This window comes from Eschrichtius robustus, chromosome 2 (genome assembly GCF_028021215.1).
Source record: "Eschrichtius robustus isolate mEscRob2 chromosome 2, mEscRob2.pri, whole genome shotgun sequence".
Taxonomy (NCBI): Eukaryota; Metazoa; Chordata; class Mammalia; order Artiodactyla; family Eschrichtiidae; genus Eschrichtius; species Eschrichtius robustus.
Genome location: NC_090825.1, coordinates 150,862,355 through 150,883,760, shown reverse-complemented (window position 1 = coordinate 150,883,760; position 21,406 = coordinate 150,862,355). Strand labels below are relative to the sequence as shown.

The following is a 21,406-nucleotide window of genomic DNA, read 5'->3' as shown; positions in this document are numbered from 1 at the left end:
CAAAGGCAGAAGAAATGAATATAAATAACAAACTCTGAAGTTTTAAAAATAGAAAAGAAAATTTTAAAAATGCAAACAAAAATATGATCATATGCATAAACAAGATAATTTCAATTTTTAAAACTCCATGTTCTCTATACAGAGCAAGGTGTTTGGAGATTTATGTATCTTCTATTATGATACCCATTGAAATTATCTAAAACTGTGCTACAAAAATAAAGAAAATTACCATCTTCTTGCTAGATTTTATAAATATCATATTAAAATTGTGCCTATTTACATAATTCAGCTTTTCCTCAGCCTTGTGAAACAATCTGAGTATCATTTCTTTATTATTCTAGACTTAACCCTATAAATGTGCACATTAAGAATGTTTCAGAGGGAGGTAATAATGATCTAACATGTTCAGAAATTACACTGTCTCATAACTTCTTCTTGGTAAAGCAATTACAAAGAAAATTGTTTACATCTTCTGTATTTTCTTCCATAACCACCAGTCCAGATAAAAAAAATACTGAATGCTGTTATGTCACCTCTAGTCCAAATGCTCATAGCACTTGAAGCTTTTTGTAAGCAATATGCTTCTAGACTAAACACATATCCCTGAGCCACCACCTACCTAATTTAACAGTTTTAAATGTAGTTTCAAATGCAGCGTAATACCATCTTAAACACACACACACACAGACACACACACACACACGGAGTGTGCAGAAAAGCAAGGAGGTGGAGAGCCAGAAATGGAGCACGTTGTTGTTTTTCATTCATGCAGTATAGTGATGTCAGTGTCTGCAGCAGCAGCAGCGGCAGGAGCCTTGACCTGTGGAGGCTACAATCCACTGAAGTCAGAACCTTGCAGAATTCAAAAGAAACTGAGTAGATAATTGTTTGAAAAATTGTTCAACTGTTCATAGCATGAATTTTAAATAGATAAGTAAAAAGAATAGATTAGTTGTATCGTTTTAACTTAGGTAGAGAGGAGCAAGGTGGGATGTGGAGAAGTAACAGAAAGGTAATATCATCAGGGAACCGGGGGCAGAAGAGCCTACATTCAAAATCATTTCAATGTAAGAAACTGACAAAACCACCTGGTGTTAAAAACAGCAGAAAGGCCTCTTCTGTTCCCAATAGAAGTTCTCTGATGCAAATCTGTCTCCTGAACAACCAGATTCAGAGAAGTGTTTTCATCATGATCGCGTTAAAATTGCATTCAACTCAGATGTGACATACTACAACAAAGAGGACAGTTTAAGCCTGGTCACAAATTTCATTAAAACTACTTGATGATGGACCTTGTAATTCTTAAGCAATTAAGACTTCTGAAGGATGCAGAAAAACAAGTTGTACTACAATCTGTTGTCAGATGTGTTTATCAACAAAAGGGGAGGAGGTACTAGATGACCAATATATTGCTGCAGCAATTGCTGAAACTACTCACTATGCCCGCAAACCCTCTGAACACAGTCTTTCTGCAGTGCTTATATTATGGCTCTTACATTAGTCCCTAAAAGAAAATCCCAAAACTCAATCTATGTACTGTTGAAACTAAATCACTCAAAAATTTATGTAACTGCTGCCTTCTTTTCATTCTGTTACCTCTCATTTCATACAGTTCTAGAAAACGTGCAAAGGAGTTGCACATGGCATTAATCTGTTAGAAAATGGTGGCCTTTTCTATAAAATACAGCCAATGTGTATGTGTGTTCAGTTGTGGTCATTATTAGGGCGATCACGTTGTTTTCATTCATTCATTCAGGATTTGCTGGAGGATGTCAGTTTCTGCAGCGGGCTTGAACTGGGGGAGGAGTGGGGGAGCAAATTCCTTCCGGTGCATTATGATTACAGGATGCATTTCTCGGTGCTCCTGGACACATACCACTGCACTACATCCTACCCTGCCTCACCATCAAGTGGTCTGAAAACAAGGGCCTTAGCAACATGCTAATTACAGGTCAGAAATATTAAAACAAAACACCAAAACTGCAATCTATCTTAACACAGTCACGTTCTCCAAGTCTAAGACCTTCATCAAGAAAACTCCAGTAATAAAATTACACATACCACATAAACATTGCACAGGCTCCACAGTGATTCCCTTCCAAGCAGAGAGTTTCCCCCTCGGTATGATCCGTTCTCTCCACAACGCGGCAGCAGCATCTGTAGCCCTAGCGTGCTATCTAATAACATGAGCTACTCCTCCCTCCCTTAGGAGCTTTACATCCCTGTTTTGGCTAAACTTCCTTCTCTCCCCCAGGACTAAACTAGATCATTCACCGTGTCCCTAAACATAAACCAAACCACACCAAAACGCAAAACATCAAGGGAAGCCGACAGCATCCACCAGCTCACCATTACCTTTGACAGCTAAGAAAAACGAAACTTGAGATCCTTTAACAGCTCAACTGAACTGTTAAGTGTACTTAAAAATAGAAGGGAAAAAGGGAGCACACTCCACAAATAGGTCCTTAGAAATTTACCATGAAAGTCTTGAGTTGGGCATAAACTGTTTCCAGTGCAGTACCGCCCTGAGGCATATGACTATATAAAGTAGAGAAAAGAGGGAGCCCCCCCCTCCAAAAAAAAAGCCCAACCAAACACTATACACTTCAATTGCACATCCAAAACTGTCCCCTCTACACACCCAACAGGATATCCTTACATCATAACTGCTGCCTCCACCTCCCCACCCCCAAAAAAGAAAACAAAAATTATCCCGGTAGGCACAGACACGTTATAGGAACTTTGTAGGAAAGCACAAAGAGGCTGTACAGATTACAACCACCACCTTACCTGCTGCCGGAGAGTTTGTGTGCGTATTGTTTTTAAGTGTTTCGCCCAGCTCCTCCTTCCCCCACTACAAACAGCAAACACATGAGTGAGCTAATCAGCTCTTAAACTGAAAAACCTTTCGATCCAGGCGAGTGATGGAAGATAAAAGCTGAGGGGCGCCAGGAGGGTCAAATAAAAGTTGCTCCGCAGTTCGCTCATCCAAGCCCCGCAGCGACCGCAGGGGGCTGAGGTTCCCAAAGCCACTTTCACACCTTCCAGAATGCACTAGCAAAGAGAAGCCCGGAGAGGCTGAAGTTTCCACGGAGGGCGCCGTCGGGGAGACGGCAGCCCGGGAGGACGCAAGGGTTGGGCTCGCTACCTCTGCCCACGGGCGAGCCGGGGCTCCGGCGCTCAGGTGAGTGGCTCCTCCGGTGGCTGTCTGGGGACCGTCTCGGGCGGCCCTTGGCCCGCGGCGCCTGCTCGGTCGGGGCCGCGGTCGGCGGCGGCGTCGGGCCGGGCTGGCCGGGGCCGCGAGCCGCGCCGGGCCCCGGGAGGCTGCCCAGCGAGGCGGCGGCGGCGGGCGGGCGCGTGGGACTGTGTCGGCTGCCCCGCAGGAGCTGGTAGGGCACCGTGGCGCGGATGGGCTGCAGCAGCCGGCCGGCTCCCGCAACCGGGGCGCAGCTCACGCCGCCGCCGCCGCCCGCACCGTTCCCGCTCCCGGCGGCGGGGGTGGCGGGCGGGGAACCCGCGGCGCTGCGCCGCATCCTCTGCGGCGGGGGATGAGGAGGAGGCAGTGCACATGGTGGCTCCGCGGGCCCTGGACGATGCCGGCCAACACCGAGGCGCCGAGCGGGAGGCGCGCGAGCGCGTGGGAGCCGGCGCGCTAGTGCGTGCGAGTGTGTAAGGGGGAGGGGCGGGGGGATCGTGGAGGGGGAGGAGTCTCTCGGCTCCCCCTTCGCAACGCGCACCCCCGCCGCCTCAGCGAGGGGGGGATGGAAGGCTGCGAAAACAAACGTCCAACGGCCCCAACCACCCGACCGGGCTGGGTGTGGCGGTTACGGCCGGGGCCGCGAGGAGCCCGGAGCCGCCGCCGCCGCCGCCGCCGCCGCCCCGGGCCTCGCGCTGACAGGGGAAAGGGGCAGCCGCCGGCATCACGCAGACGCGCGGGGCTGCACGCGCACGAGAGCCCGGCAGCTGCAGGGAGGGCCGGGATCCCTGCTTCTGGGGACCTGGTAGGGGGAAAGGGCCTCGAGGTGCCTGGCTGAACGCGGAGCCGCGCCGCCGGCTCCTCTGCCCGCTCCTCACTCCATAAGGAACCTAACCCCCCAACCCGTACCCCGCCCCCTGCACCGCCTCCCGGCGCTCGGGGCGGGCAGCTGACGCAACAAGAATTCCCATTGTCTCCGTCATTCTCCACCAGCACGCGACTGATTGGTTTCCGGGTAGGAGTGAGAGGAGCACCTGCCAACGAACGTGGGCGTCCTACTTTGGAGGCGGGATACGAAGGAGCGAAGGAGGAGAAAGGGGCTGTGCGTTCAAGGAGGGGCGTGAGAGTTGACAGGCTTTGAGGTGAGAGGGGGGCCGTGATTGGGCTGCCCTGGAAGAGTGGGTCCGTGTGTGTCCTGCGCGTACCCCGACACCCACAGACGCGCACGCCCAGGGAAGCAGGTTGTGGGGGCTCCACCCTGCAGGGCCGTTTGTACCACTTGAGACAGAGGATACGTCAGGCAAACTTGACTTTGCAAGTACACCTATTCTGGTGGTAGGATGTTTGAGAAGAATCCATCCCTTCCCCACTAATTTTAGTAATCTGAGTTTCTGTGGTGTGTAGACTAATCAAAAGAATTTAAGGCCATCAGAAGCAATGTCTGGGGGTTGGATTGAACACTGGGCGGATACTTTTACAGTTATCCTATGGAGTGAAAAGAGATCATCAAATCTTATGTTCCAAGACAATAACTCTGAATTGCAGGGGTCAACAAGGAATTGTCCATCATTGCACCGTCAGTTAAATGGAGGTGTAATGGAGGGCACGCCCTGTTGTCTTTTCCCAGAAGCAGATGGCCTCTTGGGAGAAATAATACCAGACTTGATGTAACAATCCACTGGGGTAAATTTAGTTTTTATTCTGCAGTGGAACTGAAGAGAAACTAAGATTTTGGATGACTGTCAGGAACCGAAGTTTACCCCACAGTAAACCAAGGTTTGAAACATTAAGCAGGAACAATTGATTGAAGGGTCCACATCAGATACCCTCCATTCGTTTCCATGAGAGAAAAAAGAAGTGGGAGATCAGATTGGTCTACTCTTGGTGTCTGCCCACACTGACAAGCTTCCTCTGATTTCAGGCACTAAATGCAGGGGTCAGTTTCACTTAGAGGAGCCATCCCTCTCAGCTTCATTGTGCCCTCAGAACAGAAAGCATACTAGGTTCTGTAAAAAATGGATGAAACCACTTTTTCTGTAAAATGCAAGAATTGCACCCATGAATACTAGTGACAGTTCCTCACTTTATCACATAGTAGAATAACAGCTAACATTTACTGAGCATTTCATGTGTCAGCCACTGTTGTAAGAATGTTTTATGTGTTAATTCCTTCAATCCTCCTATAATCCACAAGGTAGATACTACTATTATCCCCATTGTGTTCACATGTATTTGCTTTCCAGAATAACATATATTAAATGTAAATGTAGTAAAAACTTTTTCTTTTAAATTTAGTATAATTGACCTATTGTATTATTTTTTCCACCTAAAATGAAAGATTTCCTCATTCATTAGGAAATTGCCTTCCTTCATGGGGAAAATGAATGATAAATGGCTTCTTTCTGATGACTTTTTCAGAGTATCAAGAACAAAAATTGACGGATTAAAATATGTGAAGTGTTTAAAAATGCTGGTAAATTTCCAAGTTGTCGATTCGATTACAGCATGGTTTCATAATAGAAATGTTATCTCTGGCCACTCCTAAATATAAGTATGTAACGACCCCAACACTTTAGATTACAGTCATTCTAAATTTATACCAAGCCACAGTCCTAATGATTTGGATCTAAAACAACCTACCTAGCCATATGTTAAAGTCTTTCTGTGTTTGTTCCAAACTGCCAACGCCAACTTAAATCAGACAACCAAAACAAATCTAAATGACGCACACAGAGAACTAGTATGATCTTAAAATACTATTTTCAGTTGCTGATAAGTCACCATGACCTATTTGGAGGTTCAATCACCTTCTCTTTACTAAATATATCTTGGTTGTCTCTTAAACCTTTGTTCTCATGAAATAAATACTGTTCTTTATGTGTAAGGAATTCAGTCTCCGAACAAATCAAAGGTGGGCTAAAATCAACTAAAGCCAGTATCGGCTTTCCAATGTCCATTTGTTGAGTTCTTAACAGTATTTTATTCTTAGTGAGTTTGGGAGTGGGCTCCAAGGGTATGAAAAGAAGCTTTAGGAAAACATACCCCTCAGTAAATTGGGACCCCCCCCCCCCTTAGAAGGAAGTGTGGATTGCTGGGCGAGAAGAGCGTTGTTACCCGACTGTGCTAGCTATGGGATGGTTAGGTCCCGTGCAGATTAGCTCTATTTGTTGAATGTAAGTGTAACAAAATCCCTGGAAATTCTATATATGTTAATGTTGGTAATGACCTCTTTACTATGTTGACCTACCTAGAAGAAGACAACACTGAAAGCGCAATTTGGTGGCATGGGAAATACCTTTGTTCTCAGTAACCCGTGTCTTGGCTGTTTGTGGAACAAGATTCCACCGTTAGCTAATCTGAAGTAGAACTATTACACTTACTTCTTGGTTCATATATGGTAATGGACTATACTTTAGGTTCCATTAAAACTTGGAATCATTGGCTACCTCTGATGAATATGTAGCCCCATGTGAAGAGAGAATGAGATAGCTAACGGGCCTACAGAGCTACCAAAACCTCCCTCTTCTAGTTTCATCCAGGTTTGCCAGGGGATGCATCCAAGCCCCAACCAAATCTAAGAGGCAGTCCAGGCTGTCAGTATCAGAAATGAGGTCACGGCTGAGAGAGAACACTAAACAGATCTGCACTGATGTTCATCTTCAGCTGATTAAACTCTCTTGTAGGTGGATTCTTTATAGCAGCAACAAAAAGAGCCTTGCCTGAATTTTTGTCCCTGGCAGATGCTTACAGTAAAACTCCTTACTGCTTGTGACAGGCTACGTGCACCTTTGCACTAGGTGTTCTAAATAAATAAAAACTACTGGTTTCTTTTTTCTCATTGTATTTTTAAACTTCACCATGGTAAACATGTGTTTGAATTTGCAGTAATTAAAAATAAGCAATAAGAGTTTTCTTTTTTACAGTTAAACCCTGGGTACGATGAAATACAGCTGGAATCTTCAAGGGTGCATCTTCAAGGTTGCGTTTGCTTAATAATTTCTTGCCAGAAAGTTACAGGCACCATCCAGTCCAGCCACTAAGTACAGTTTCAAGTTAGTTACACATGAGACAGTGAGGGCTCACAAGCTGATGCAGAAGGAATAATTCTGCCTTCTGTCTTAATAGAGATGGAGAAAAAAGAATTCTGCCTTCCGTCTTGATAGAGACGGAGACTTCTGCGTGTTTCTGTGCGTTGATAGTTTATGTGTACACGCGCAATTTGCTTTCTCTGGCCAGGACACAGCAAGGAGCAGTTCACTTAACAGCATACATTTCTTGATCTGGATTTTGTTCAAAATGCTGGCTCTGATGAGACTTTTATTTGGATGTTGCCTCAATCCCTTAAAGCATAAAAACCGTTCAGTACAGGTCTTTCTCCTACTGTAATCACATCTGTGCCAAATTAAAAATATTGCTAAGCACTCCTTGAAAATAAGTGATGCAATAAACATCATCTTTTGCTTAGCTGTTAGCACAGTATTAGGACGTTGTGCTTCCTTGACCATGTATTTGGTAGCAAATTATATTTCTGCTTTTTAAATTACTCAAAAAAGTCAGGATTATTCAGGTCCTTTGTTTCTTCAAATCATGTTATTAACATGTATTGACATATATAGTTCTTTCTTCTTTTATCTTAGGTGTATATAATTTTATCAGCTTTGCAGGAAAAACAGATACCCTCAGGGTCTGATCTGGTATTGGAGGAGATAAGCTCACTTTTAGCTCATGCCTAATAACATTACATTACTGTTTAGAAAGAGAGAGCAGGCTATGTCTTATAAATTTCAATATACTCTTTCTGTCATCGAATAACAACTGAGTTATCCTACTGATAAACCATAGGACTCATACGGAACTGTGGATGATGTCTATTCACTCTATTTTTGCCAACTAAGAGTACAGAAGAATATTATGCAATGGCCAGCATCCCAGTGACTTTAGGAACCTGTATACAGTGAGCGCCTCTTCACATAGTGTTCGTGGAGCATTGTTTCCAATGATTTCAGGAGGAGAACCAAAAGGGAATGGAAAGGATAATTAACTGAATATTTGTGCCATTGGGCAGTGGAACATCCCTAAGCCTCAGTTTCCTCCCTGGTAAAATAAAGAAGAGAGTTCCTTTCTCACAGGATGGCTGTGACTGTTAAGTAGGATGATGTAATTAGATGAAAAGAGTTTGTAAAGCACTATGTTGGTGATTGTTATTGCATAAATATGAGCACATTAGGAAAGACCTTATGAAATGGGGTGCTTTAGCACTCAGGGGAGCCATTACCTGGGGAGTTAGAGAAGGGACAGGTTGAACACCGTTGATGCTGGCGCTGCAAAAGCCACTCCCCAAATTTCCTGGTTTGCGGTGACATTCAGCTCATTCAAGGTAAAGGGGCCATCCTGCCCCTCCCACAGCAACAGAATTCCCCGTTTGGCAAAGATGTCTGCTATGGTGACTGATGTCGTCCACTTTAATATCAGGAAACGTGGGAGTATTAATGGAAAGGAGGTTAGCATTCTCTTGAGGGAGTTCAAGGAAGCTTTTCCAACGGGGAATTGAGATGGGCAGCAAACTACGATTTAAGCAGCTAATGGGCATTAACTAAATATACAACAAGGAAAGCTGGTCAGGTGAAATACAGATCAACTCTTCCTGTCTCTACAAACACACCTCAGGGCCTGTTAACACAGTAGCTCCACACCCCAAGGAAGAGAGTTAAAGACAACGGACTAGGTGACGCCAGTGTCCTGGGGGCAGGAGGGTGCCTGGTGGCTGAGGAGATGTGCTCTGTTTGCTGTAAGCAGAGGTTCTACCACCATCATCTTCTTTTGCAACAACGGAGACAAACACAGGGGATTTTCCTGAGCAGCCTGAGTGACAAAGAAATGAGGCAAATGAGTGAGAAACTGATGAGCGTTCATCGAAGAGCAACAAATATGATTTATCAGCCTGAAGGGACTGCCTTCAGAGGGAAGAGGAAAGAGACAGGTCTCCCAGCATGACCACTGGCTCTAGCTAGCAGGGACTGGCTCATCAGCCGCAAGGACTTGAAGGGTGTAAATAGCGGGGACGGGGAGAAATTATTTTGTGTGGTCCAAGGGGACGGCAGGAGGAGTGACGGAAATGAGAGTCAAAACAAAGATAATTCAGGCAGCTGAGCAAGACTCATGCCCTAATGGAGAGATCTATTATAGACTGTGCTGCCCTGTCCCCCAGGAGGGATGGAGGCCCCGTCACTTGTGCCATTTGCAATTGGGAAAGGCACTGAAACGTAGATCAGCGTATTGGAGAGGGAAAAAACCACCACATGCCCTCAGAGAATCAGTGGGATGCCTTAATAGGTCTTTTCCATCTCAAATTACTGCAATGTGGCTTGTGTGCATGGGGATCTGAGTTGCTAGAATAATTTTGCATCATCTGGGCTTCTTTTCTGCTACTACAGGGCCCCAGTGAAGAGATGATAATAGGTCATGGACAGCAGTTTCTGCATTGTAAACAGAGGCCTAAGTGTGCCGATGCTTTAGTGTGACGGCAGAACTGAGTAGGTTAAGTTTCACATTGTGATGTCAGTGTAAATAAATACATACACATACTGATTGAGACAAAACAACATCCATGTACTGATTGAGACCCAAGACAAAGGAAAGGAGCTTTGCCACATTTGGATGGTTAGCTGCCTACGTGAAAGTTCAAGTAGTTTATTCTCTCATCTAGGAAAATAAACGTCCAAATACTTAAACACTATCTTAAAAAAAAAAAAAAAGACTATCTGGTCTTCAAAAACTATTAAGAAACAGTTACTGTGTAGGAAGTTTAGAACTCACGTTTTGAACATATTTCTGTCTGTCTACAGCTGCAGTTGTATTAGCAACAGACACATTCTGAAACTCGCGCTGGCCCAGAAGGGCACACATGATCATGAGGCGGTGCCAACCTGGGTAACAACTGCAAGTGCCAGGGGTGGGCACAACGTGGTCAGATGGAAACTGGGGCAGGCAGAGAAGGGCCGGTGTGACCATGATTGCTGGAAGGAGCACAGCTGTGACCATCACAGCCCCTCCCAGCCAGAAGATAACACAGATGCAGGGGGACAAAATTGGTCACAGGGTGACAGGAGGGAGAGGCAGTGAGAAAGAAAGCAAAAAAAATCTAGGAGGGGGGAAAGCCACAGATGTAAGTTCCTCGCAGGTGGAGAATATCACGGTTCCTGATAAAAATATTGTATGTGGTTGGGCGTAAGTTAAACTTGGCGTTCTGGAGCACTGAAGTTTGCTACAAACGTATTCAGGGTTTGACTTACACCCGACAGATAGAGGTCAGCCCTCACCCTGCTGCTCTCAGCAGCTGTAGCCAATGGGAGACAGAGCTGCCCAGCGTACCAGTTTAAGCTGCTGCTAATAGATAAAAATCAACCTAACCCCATTTCCTGCCTCTCTACTGTCCTCACTTGTCTGTTCATGGCCAATTTAGGCACAGGCTGAGCTGTTGGCTTGCTGTAACTGCTGGGAGACTGATGGGGTAGAATCTGATGCTGGCACATTCCCTTCTTAGCTAGGTGAAAGATCTGGTTTTAAGCCCTTAAAAGGAGGACTGTGTAAAAATGCAGTACTCCCTCATTAGCCTAAGGGCTATCCTAAATTCATAGATTTTCCTGATCTGTCACTCCAAGGAAGCTTTAGAGATGTTTAGACAGAGGGAAATCCACGATGGAAGGCTCTTTCAGAAAGGCTACAGCAGAGGTTAAATGACTTGCCCAAGGTTACTCAGAAGGGTGACTGACTATAAAGGCAGAAAGAGAACCAAAAGAGGCGTCTGAGAAGAATGGGGGAAATTATCAAATTAAACCTGGAGAAAGAACAGCGTCACTGATCCTCACGGTTAAAGATCTGTTGGAAACCCCAGTTCGCTAACACACGTTCCTTTATCCCAGACGTTCAGACTCTTAACTTAAACGTGAGCTCAGATATTTTCCTATGCTCAAGTTTTTAAAACTGTCCAACCTATTCTCCTCAACAAAAGTGACAGTAGATCAAGCTAAGTCTGGTCGTGTAGCTTCAACTGTTTCCTCACTAAGGCCTATAGCCAAGAGCCTATGGAGTTGAGTTAGAGGTTGAATTTTAGAAGAACAAGCTTTATGCTAAATGCTCTGTTGTAACTACATATCTTTCTGCAGTGTTTTATGCCTTCTTTCTTTTTTCCCCCTGGATTACAGACCAATTGGGCCAAACTAGAACTTTAGAAGCAGAGAATTCCATAACTCAGAATCTTTGATTCACATCGTTTGCTATTTTCTCTTCATTACCTTAAGGGAGCAATGAAACCCTGCAACTCCTTTGCCCACTGCTTAAGCTTCCAGAGGATATTCCTGACTGAAAGTGGTCCACGTTCTGAAATAAGAGGTTCCTTCGTGTCCTTTGTGTTTAAATAAACAAAATTAGGCTAAAGAATATTTGGGAAACATTTAAAAGAAAAAGTCACCCGTAAAATTGCCAGCCAGTAACAGCCACAAGAACATTTTTGTGTTTCCTCCTTATTTCTACACACATGTATACTTTCCAAAATTTGTCATAAATGTTTCCAAGGTTTTTTCGTATTTTGCCAAATTGCCCGCCAGAAAGATTAAATCAATTTATAATCCATTTTCCATGAATAATTTTTTAAAATGCAAACAAACTTTAAAATTGCAAGTTGAACAATGATACCTCACTGCCATGTTTGTTTTCTTGCATCTGCCTCACTCCTAAGGCTGACCATTTCCCCCCATGATTGTGGCCAATATTAGTGGACCTTGTATTTGATTCCTCAACAACAGTGTGGTTTCTGGAATTGAGCCTAGTGCCAGGAACGGGTCTTGATTAACACAAACCAAACATGGTGATCCAATCTCTCTTGCTAGTGAGTGGTTCAAAATGAGAACATGGCATCCTCTGACAGCAGAATTGATCCAGCTTGGTCCTAAAGTGACTCAGTGAAGCTAAAGAGAAGAACTTGTATTTTTTTTCTTTTGATAAATTTATTTATTTTTATTTATTTTATTTTTGGCTGCGTTGGGTCTTCGTTGCTGCACACGGGCTTTCTCTAGCTGTGGTGAGCGGGGGCCACTCTTCGTTGTGGTGCACGGGCTTCTCATTGGGGTGGCTTCTCTTGTTGCGGAGCACAGGGCTCTAGGCGCATGGGCTTCAGGAGTTGTGGCTCGCGGGCGCTAGAACACAGGCTCAGTAGTTGTGGTGCACAGGCCTAGTTGCTCCGCAGCATGTGGGATCTTCCCAGAGCAGGGCTTGAACCCGTGTCCCCTGCAATGGCGGGCAGATTCTTAACCACTGCACCACTAGGGAAGCCCAGGATTTGTATTGTATTGCTAGCAAAGAGACTGCATTTCTCCTCTGATGAATGTGCACAAGAAAGCATGCTGTCCCCGGTGATCGCTGGGTACCGTCTCATGATCCTGAGGGAAGCCATCCTATCCTTCTGGTTACGTGATACAGTGGGTTTCCTTCTTGTTTAGGCCAGTTTTATTTGGAGTTTCAATTTTTATAGTGAAAAGTTGTCATAACACTTTCTGTTCTAGGGGGGTTTTTTTGTTTGTTTTGTTTTTGTCAATTCCTGCTGGGTATTATTTGTATTGTTGATGTGGCAAGAACTCTACTGAGATATAGTCTTCTTGTCTTTATATTATGAATATATCTCTAAGTTTATCACTTATCATTTACTCCTTACTCTTGTTTAATATAGAGAAGGTTATAATTTAAGTCTATTAAATCCATCAGTGTGTTTCTACATGATATATTCCATTGCTTTTACTTTTATTCATTCATTCATTAAAGAGAGTGTGTGTGTGCGTGTGTGTATGTGTGTGTGTGTACTACAAGGTGCCAAGCACTACGAGAGGCAATAAGACTATTTATTTTGAGACAAGAAAGACACAGCCCCTGTCCTCGTGGAGTTCCTATCCTGGTGGGGGATTGAGAATATGTTAGACGTTTACTGAAAAGCCACACAAGTGTGTGTAAGCTACTAAAGGATAGAGGCTACAGAGGGAAGGACCCAGTCTAGGAGCGCTTTCATAGAAGGGTTAGGTCTAGTTAGGGAAGTCAGGGGAAGCTTTCCTGGGGAAGTGGTGACTGAGCTAAGAATGATAAAGAGGACTTAGGTAGTGGGCTAAGAGCATTACAGGCAGTGGAAAGAGCCGGTGCAAAGGTCCTGCTCATGGGCAAGCATAGGCAACAGGAAGGACTGAAAGAATGTAGGACATGGTCCACATCCTCAGAGGGGCCTGGTGTAAGTGAAGGCGGAAGGTTGAAGGGTGGGAAGTGGGGGATGCTGACCACGCAGGGCCAGTAAGTCCATGGTAAGGAGTTGTGTCTCCTTCCTAAGATCTATGGGAAATCACTGAAGGTGTCATCTTTGACAACCACATTACTTTTACCTCCAAACATCCAATCTCATAACAAGTCCTAACAATTTTGCTTTCGAAATATCTCTTCAGTCTATCCACTTCAATCCATCCACTTCTGTTCGTCATTACCAACACTTCCTCAGCCCATTCTATCATCATTTCTGTCTGGACTAGGGGAATAGCATCCTCAATGATCTATTTGCACCTACTGTTGCCCCACTCCAATCCCTTCCTGCACAGTTATGGGGAGACACGCCTGACCTTGATACCATTTGATGACACAGAAAACACTGAAAGAGGACCAGTTTGTTTTTCATTAGTCTTGTTCTTGAGAGGTTGTGGAGTGGGCAGTTCATGAGTTTAATCTTGGGCCTGCTGAGTTTTAAATATCCCTGGGATGTCCTAGAGAAGAAGCCAAGCAGGAGGTGTCTGTTAGGTAGATATCTTCTCCCTCCCCATCTAGAGCCACTCTCCACCCATCTCTACGCTGATCCCTGCCCGGAGACATTAACGTGTGTGGCATGTCAAGATTCCATGTATCCCCAGCACCTGCTCCCGTGTGCGCTGCCTTCTAGTTGCGTTCAGCCCATAGGAGGTACATGAGGGAAGAAGCGTGAAGGCTGAGTATTTACTCGATACGATATACATCCTGCATCATCTCTTCCTCTTCCCCACCTCCTCCTCTTTCCACCCTGCCTCCTTCAAACCCTCCTCCTCTGCCTCCTGCGCCTCCTGCTCTTCTTCCTCCCACGTCTTCCTCTTTTTTTCTCTCTCGAATCCAGTAATCATTTCCACCTCCTCCTTTTTCAAAAAACTAATTAATTAATTTTTGGCTGCATTGGATCTTTGCTGCGCCCGGGCTTTCTCTAGTCGCGGCAAGTGGGGGCTACTCTTCGTTGCAGTGAGTGGGCTTCTCATTTCGGTGGCTTCTCTTGTTGCAGAGCACGGGCTCTAGGTGCCCGGTCTTCAGTAGTTGCGGCCCGCGGGCTCAGTAGTTGTGGCTCGTGGGCTCTAGAGTGCAGGCTGAGTAGTTGTGGCGCACAGGCTCAGTTGCTCCGTGGCATGTGGGATCTTTCCGGACCAGGGCTTGAACCCCTGCACTGGCAGGTGGATTCTTAACCACTGAGCCACCAGGGAAGTCCCTAACCTCCTCCTTTAAGCCTAGGCAGTAAAAGCTCCCTGAGATGCTGGACTACTGTCCTCTGTTGTTTTCCCCAAACCCTTTGCAAATGATCTCTTGACTACAGTCTCCTTAATTACGGTACATTTGAGTGTGCCACCTTTCTCTTTCAGGGATTCTGACTTATACTGATAGGTAAGAAATGCCTGGGGGAGAGTTAAATTTGAGTCACCTGAGTAGAGGTGGTCATTGGAGCCGTGGCTATAAATGTGAATATCTTGGGAGACAGTGTAGAGAAGGAATGGGCCCTGAGGAACTCAAACATGTAATGGCTTTCAGAGGAGGATAATCTTGCAAAGGAATTGGAGAAGTAGCAACCAAAGTGAGGTGAAAAATCAGGGCAGTGTGTGTCATAGAAGTCAAAGGAGGCAAAGGGAAGAAAAAGAGCGTTGGTAGTCAAGATTATCAGTTGGTCCTGCAAAGTCATTGGATTTAGTGACTTATACCCTCGTGAATCTGTTACATATTTTCTGTGCTCCCTCTGAATAATGATTTAAATTTTTTTACATTAACTTATCTATAATTTATCTTAGGTAAATACAGTCAAATTTGTTTTAGAACGTATTTTAAGGTAAAAATTAACTACCCTTCCTTAACCATTATTCCAACATTATTTATGTTCTACTTTCTCTATTACCATTATTTCCTCCAACATTCACTGTTTCTAAAAATATAAAGAGATGTTTGAGCACTTTCTACTAGATGTTTAAGAGCTTTCTATTTGACTGTATCATAGTGGTTCAATGGTTGTCGCTTTAGCATTCATTTTAAAATTGATCCATTAGAACAAGTCTAACCTCTTAATTTTAATTTTCAGAATTCTATTATCAATAGCCCCATTTATTCTTCCAGATAAACTCTATATTTTTTTAACATCTTTATTAGAGTATAATTGCTTTACTATGGTGTGTTAGTTTCTGCTTTATAACAAAGTGAATCAGTTATACATATACATATGTCCCCACATCTCTTCCCTCTTGCATCTCCAGATAAACTTTAGAACCATCTTATCAATTAAAAAAAACTTAAACTTCATTGTGATTTTTTCAAGACCGTGAGAGATAGATGGCCAACCAGAGTTCCTAAGGTTCAGTGTATGTAACTGCTGCCGCCGCTTAAGCCTGCCAAAGCAGTGGTACGGCTACTGCCCTTGTATTTGCTACCTCTAGAAACATTCTTGCCAGTAGTGGCAGCAGCGGGACTCAATTACCCTCTTTTCGCACTCCCTCCAGAAGCTCCAGATGGCGTCTTCCGTGGGCAACGTGGCCGACAGCACAGACCCAACGAAACGTATGCTTTCCTTCCAAGGGTTAGCAGAGTTGACACATCGAGCCTATCAGGCGGGAGATTTTGAGGCAGCTGAGAGACACTGCATGCAGCTCTGGAGACAAGAGCCAGACAATACTGGTGTACTTTTATTACTTTCATCTATACACTTCCGGTGTCGAAGGCTGGACGGATCTGCCCACTTTAGTACTCTGGCAATTAAAAAGAACCCTCTTCTGGCAGAAGCCTATTCGAATTTGGGGAATGTGTACAAGGAAAGCGGGCAGTTGCAGGAAGCAATCGAGCATTACCGGCATGCGTTGCGTCTCAAACCAGATTTCATCGATGGTTATATTAACCTGGCAGCCGCTTTGGTAGCAGCAGGCGACATGGGCGGGGCAGTACAAGCTTACGCCTCCGCTCTTCAGTACAATCCTGATCTGTACTGTGTTTGCAGTGACCTGGGGAACCTGCTCAAAGCCCTGGGTCGCTTGGAAGAAGCCAAGGCATGTTATTTGAAAGCAATTGAGACGCAACCGAACTTTGCAGTAGCTTGGAGTAACCTTGGCTGTGTTTTCAATGCACAAGGGGAGATTTGGCTTGCAATTCATCACTTTGAAAAGGCTGTCACCCATGACCCCAATTTTCTGGATGCTTATATCAATTTAGGAAATGTCTTCAAAGAGGCACGGATTTTTGAACGAGCTGTGGCAGCTTACCTTCGTGCCCTAAGCTTGAGTCCAAATCATGCAGTGGTACATGGCAGCCTGGCTTGTGTATACTATGAGCAAGGCCTGATAGATCTGGCAATAGACACCTACAGGCGAGCTATTGAATTGCAACCACACTTCCCGGACGCTTACTGCAACCTAGCCAACGCTCTCAAAGAGAAGGGCAGTGTTGCCGAAGCAGAAGATTGTTATAATACAGCTCTGTGGCTGTGTCCCACCCATGCAGACTCTCTGAATAACCTAGCCAATATCAAGCGAGAACAGGGAAACATTGAAGAGGCAGTTCGCTTGTATTGTAAAGCATTAGAAGTCTTCCCCGAGTTTGCTGCTGCCCATTCAAATTTAGCAAGTGTATTGCAGCAGCAGGGAAGAGTGCAGGAAGCTCTGATGCATTATAAGGAGGCTATTCGAATCAGTCCTACCTTTGCTGAGGCCTACTGTAATATGGGAAACACTCTTAACGGGGATGCAGGATGTTCAGGGAGCCTTGCAGTGTTATACACGTGCCATTCAGATTAACCCTGCATTTGCGGATGCCCACAGCAATCTGGCTTCCATTCACAAGGATTCAGGGAATATTCCAGAAGCAATTGCTTCTTATCGCACTGCTCTGAAGCTTCAACCTGACTTTCCTGACGCTTATTGTAATCTGGCTCATTGCCTGCAGATTGTCTGTGACTGGACAGACTATGATGAGCGCATGAAGAGGTTGGTCAGCGTTGTGGCTGACCAGTTAGAGAAGAACAGGTTGCCTTCTGTGCAGCCTCATCACAGCATGTTATATCCTCTTCCTCACGGCGTCAGGAAGGCTATTGCCGAGAGGCATGGGCACCTCTGCCTGGATAACATCAATGTCCTTCACAAACCACCGTATGAACATCCAAAGGACTTGAAGCTCAGTGATGGTCGACTGCGTGTAGGATACGTGAGTTCTGACTTTGGGAACCATCCTACTTCTCATCTTATGCAGTCTATTCCAGGCATGCACAATCGTGATAAATTTGAGGTATTCTGTTATGCCCTGAGCCCAGATGATGGCACAAACTTCCGAGCGAAGGTGATGGCAGAAGCCGATCATTTCGTTGATCTTTCTCAGATTCCATGCGATGGAAAAGCAGCTGATCGCATCCATCAAGATGGTATACACATCCTCGTAAATATGAATGGTTATACCAGGGGTGCTCGAAATGAACTCTTTGCTCTCAGGCCAGCTCCTATTCAGGCAATGTGGCTGGGGTACCCTGGGACTAGTGGCGCGCTTTTCATGGATTATATCATCACTGATCGGGAAACTTCACCTGCTGAAGTTGCTGAGCAGTATTCTGAGAAACTGGCTTATATGCCCCATACTTTCTTTATTGGTGATCATGCTAATATGTTCCCTCACCTGAAGAAAAAAGCAGTCATCGATTTTAAGTCCAATGGGCACATTTATGACAATCGAATTGTGCTAAATGGCATCGACCTCAAAGCATTTCTTGATAGTCTACCAGACGTGAAAATTGTCAAGATGAAATGTCCTGATGGAGGAGACAAAGCAGACAGCAGCAATATAGATCTTAATATGCCTGTCATTCCTATGAATACGACTGCAGAAGCAGTTATTGAAATGATTAACAGAGGACAAATTCAGATAACAATTAATGGATTCAGTATTAGCAATGGACTGGCAACTACCCAGATCAACAATAAGGCTGCCACTGGAGAGGAGGTTCCCCGTACCATTATTGTAACCACACGTTCTCAGTACGGGTTACCGGAAGATGCCATTGTGTACTGTAACTTTAATCAGCTATATAAAATTGACCCATCTACTTTGCAGATGTGGGCAAATATTCTGAAGCGTGTTCCCAATAGCGTACTGTGGCTGTTGCGTTTCCCAGCAGGAGAACCTAATATTCAACAGTACGCGCAAAATATGGGCCTTCCCCAGAACCGTATCATTTTTTCACCTGTTGCTCCTAAAGAGGAACATGTTCGGAGAGGCCAGCTGGCTGATGTCTGCTTGGACACTCCACTCTGTAATGGACACACCACAGGGATGGATGTCCTTTGGTCGGGGACACCCATGGTGACTATGCCAGGAGAGACTCTTGCTTCCCGAGTTGCAGCTTCCCAGCTCACCTGTTTAGGCTGTCTTGAGCTTATTGCTAAAAATAGACAAGAGTATGAAGACATAGCTGTGAAACTGGGAACTGATCTAGAATACCTGAAGAGAATTCGTGGCAAAGTCTGGAAGCAGAGAATATCTAGCCCTCTGTTCAACACCAAACAATACACACTGGAACTAGAGCGCCTCTATCTACAGATGTGGGAGCATTATGCAGCTGGCAACAAACCTGATCACATGATGAAGCCTGTTGACGTCACTGAGTCGGCCTAAATAATGACTGTGTGCGCAGGAGAATTACCCCTGTACCTGAGCCTCAACCTTCTGGGGGAAAGGGAACTAGATACGTTACTTTGTACTTACCTTTGTAGCAATATCATGTTGCAGATGGGTGACAGACAGTGATAACAGATAGCACAGCCAGACTTGCTTCCTGCATGATCATGACAGGGAGAGACACAAGAGATGGGAGACTGCTGTTCCACAAGGAGTCTCCGTAGAATTTTGCGGCAGCCAGGTGTTGCCCAAGTCTGGAAGGTCTGATCTCCCTTGGTCTTCCATGGGATGGGTGGTTAGTGTGGAGGGGAGATAGAGATTGCCCAGTCTTCTGAATTAAGTTTTTCTTTATATTTGGGGTATTGGAGCTATTAAAAATGTTTGGTTTCAGGTTTTATTCATGTGACGTGTATATGATTCTTTTGAGATAAGGTTTTAAGCTAAAATATTCCTTGTTTTAGTTTCTGAACTCTACAGACAAATGGGGACTTTGCTGGTGTAGTCTTTTTATAGGTTTTATAAACCACTTGAGCCTATATCAGTCATTTTAGTGTCTGACATGTTTGGAACTATCAGTGCTTTGTTGGTTTATGGCTTAAATTCTTTTTCTGGTCCGTTTCCTTCTTCCCTTCCCCCCACTTTAAACATTTTCCTGTAACTTGGCTAACAAAAAACCAAGTCTGATTCAAAACCTCCCAGAGTGTTTCTCTTAAACACATCATCTGGTGCCAAATGAAGATTCTTAGGAGTGATTATTAATTATGAAGGGCACAGTTGTGGTACTGTCACTGATGATAATAATAATGGATTTTTGGCCTAGAGTTTTGACCTATTGCACCAGTGTTTTACCGTTGACTGCCCCTCTGTGCTGCTTCCAAAAGTGATAGTGTGTGATCAGATTTTTACTTTCACTTCTAAAGTTTGTTCTTTTTTTTAAAGTGAGTCCTGTTCTTCCTTTTTCTTTCAGCAGCAATGAAATCCCAGGTAAGTACAAGTATTCAAATATTTGATCAGTAAGTCCCAGTTATCTCCAGTGCATTAAATAACTTTCATCAAAAAACATGTTATAGGTAAAAAGCTCTGGAGGACCAGCTATGTATATGATTATTATGCTTCAGACCTTCTAGGGTGTTACACATAATAACTTGTCTTCTGGACGTGGTCTTGAAGTCTATGGATTCAGCCTCAGTAGTAGCGAACTGCACTGCTACTTGGTTTGGAGTATAAATTAGACTTTAGCCCTCCTGGGGGTTGAGTTTTTGGTATTGAAAACCATAGGAATGAAATTATTGTATTTCAACAAAGGACTGAGGGCTTGAGGCTTAAACAAGCCAACATATGAATATATGTTTTTGTCTTGCTGTACTGCACATATGCTGTCTAGTAACAGATATTTTGTCTGCTAGTAGTGTTCTAGATTCTGTCTTTCCAAAGTGCTGAGGCAGTGCATCTATTCTGTAGTTGCAGCTGATGCCTGAATGTATCCTAGCTGACAAATGATTGATTAAGAAGCACTTGAATTTCGGAAAGATTTGTACTGTTAACCAAAATCTGAGCAAGGAGTCTCAAATGTAATTCTTAGCCAGAATTACATGTTAATGAACGACTTAACAGTGTAAATCAAGGAACATCAGTGTAGGGATTTCTTTTAATTTATTTTTTACCTGCTTGAAAGAATCAGTTAAAGGTTGCCAGCTTGGTTGCAGATGAACGGACGTTTGAAGTTCACCAAACTACTTCATGTGGAATAGGAGAATAGACTTCCAGCGCCCTCAAGGCTGTGACCTTGCAGCCATTTTACATAGCACAGCATCCCCCTAGAGGGATGAACCTTTCCCTGCCCGAAAAGTAGCCGCTCTGGTTGAAGCTTTGCTTATTGTAACAGGCTTTTGTTTCCAGGTAACATGTCTGTGGAAGGCTTAATTCTGAATAGAGATATAGATATTACTGGAAACTAATTGTTTTTTCTATTATACTCTGCTTTATCAAAAAAGTAAAACATTTACATTGTGCTACAGAAATTCAGATGTTGTCTTGCAATCTTTAAACAATAAATGAATGATTTGCCCTGAAAAACAAAAAACAAAAAACTTCTTTGTGATTTTGTTTGGGATTATTTTAATCCTGTAAATTAAATTGGGAAGAAGTTAAATCTTTATTATATTGCCTTTTAGCCAGAAACTTGATAGATAGATAGATAAATCCATTTATCTTCAAATCTCATTTTTAACTCTAATAAAAGTGTAACCATTTTCTTCA

The 21,406-nt window shown here is 44.2% G+C and overlaps 1 pseudogene; it reads left to right on the top strand.

The window, feature by feature from the left end:
• Positions 1–16,005: 16,005 nt before the first annotated feature.
• On the top strand, positions 16,006–19,144 carry LOC137758617 (UDP-N-acetylglucosamine--peptide N-acetylglucosaminyltransferase 110 kDa subunit pseudogene; annotated as a pseudogene).
• Positions 19,145–21,406: the final 2,262 nt, after the last annotated feature.